The 1,177-nt window shown below is 35.3% G+C and overlaps 1 pseudogene; it reads right to left on the reverse strand.

The window, feature by feature from the left end:
* Positions 1-1,177, reverse strand: part of LOC105542927 — a 26,208-nt pseudogene that overhangs the window by 14,912 nt on the left and 10,119 nt on the right.

Below are 1,177 nucleotides of genomic sequence, written 5' to 3' on the forward strand. Positions count from 1 at the left end.
AAAAAAAAAAAAAAAAAAAAAAGGAAAAAAAGATTAAAAGTGTATAATAAAAAAAAAATTAGACATAAAAATTGTGATTTAAATATGCATTTACTTATCAGTAGAAGTATTCACAGTTAAGAACTTGTATTATTTAAAAGAATTTGACACTCTGCAAAACAGAGATTTTTTTTCTCCAGCTAAACCTCAGAAGGTAAGTCAGCTATTACATAACGTATCCTACATACTTTTAGTATAAATAGTTGAAAGATTTATTTAAAACTAGGATGTCGTACCTCACACTGCAGAGCTCTTGTTCCCATTTAACTTTTTGGTTCTCTAACTGCTATTTTATTTGTTTGGCTTCTGATAGTTCCTTTTTGTCGTACACAAAACTTATTTTTCATTTGTTTTATTTTTGCTGTATGTTGTTCACAGTGACATTTTTTCAGTTCCCTTGCTGTTTCACAAGAAGGAATTGCGTCCAAGAATTTGGATAGGCAAATTGAATCCGTCTCAAGGAGGAGACAGAAATAAAGTGTATTAGTACTTTGGGATATAAAGGACTGCATATTTTAACAATCACTAATTCATACACTGAATATATATTGATTGCCTACCATGTGGAAGGCATTATACTAAGCTCTGCAGATTAAACAGAAAAAAACCTCTGCTCTTGTTTAGCTTAAAATATACTGAAAAACAAAGCCCCCAGACAAGTGACAATTATAAATTCAGATAGATACTATAAGAAAACAGATTGCTAAGAATAAGATCTATACTAGGCCCACGGAAAATTCCCCCGAGGAATGTATGGCTACACTGAGGAATGAAGATTGAAAAGGAAGCAGTTGAGCAAAGGGGGAAGGAAAGCATTTTAGCCAGTCTGTGGCACGTGCTGAAATGCTGGTGTAGTCTGCCTCTAGCCAAGAGAGTACAACAGACACTGCTTTTTCTTCTTAGTTAAAATAACTAAAAACAAAACACGCAAAATACATTAAACAATGTTACAGACAATGGACAGTAGGCAAAGAAGATAATGATCTTTGAAAAACACACACAAAAATGGAAAGCAGGCCGGGCGCGGTGGCTCAAGCCTGTAATCCCAGCACTTTGGGAGGCCAAGACGGGTGGATCACAAGGTCAGGAGATCGAGACCATCCTGGCTAACACAGTGAAACCCCGTCTCTACTAAAAA

Source organism: Mandrillus leucophaeus, unplaced genomic scaffold (assembly GCF_000951045.1).
Source record: "Mandrillus leucophaeus isolate KB7577 unplaced genomic scaffold, Mleu.le_1.0 Scaffold270, whole genome shotgun sequence".
Taxonomy (NCBI): domain Eukaryota; kingdom Metazoa; phylum Chordata; class Mammalia; order Primates; family Cercopithecidae; genus Mandrillus; species Mandrillus leucophaeus.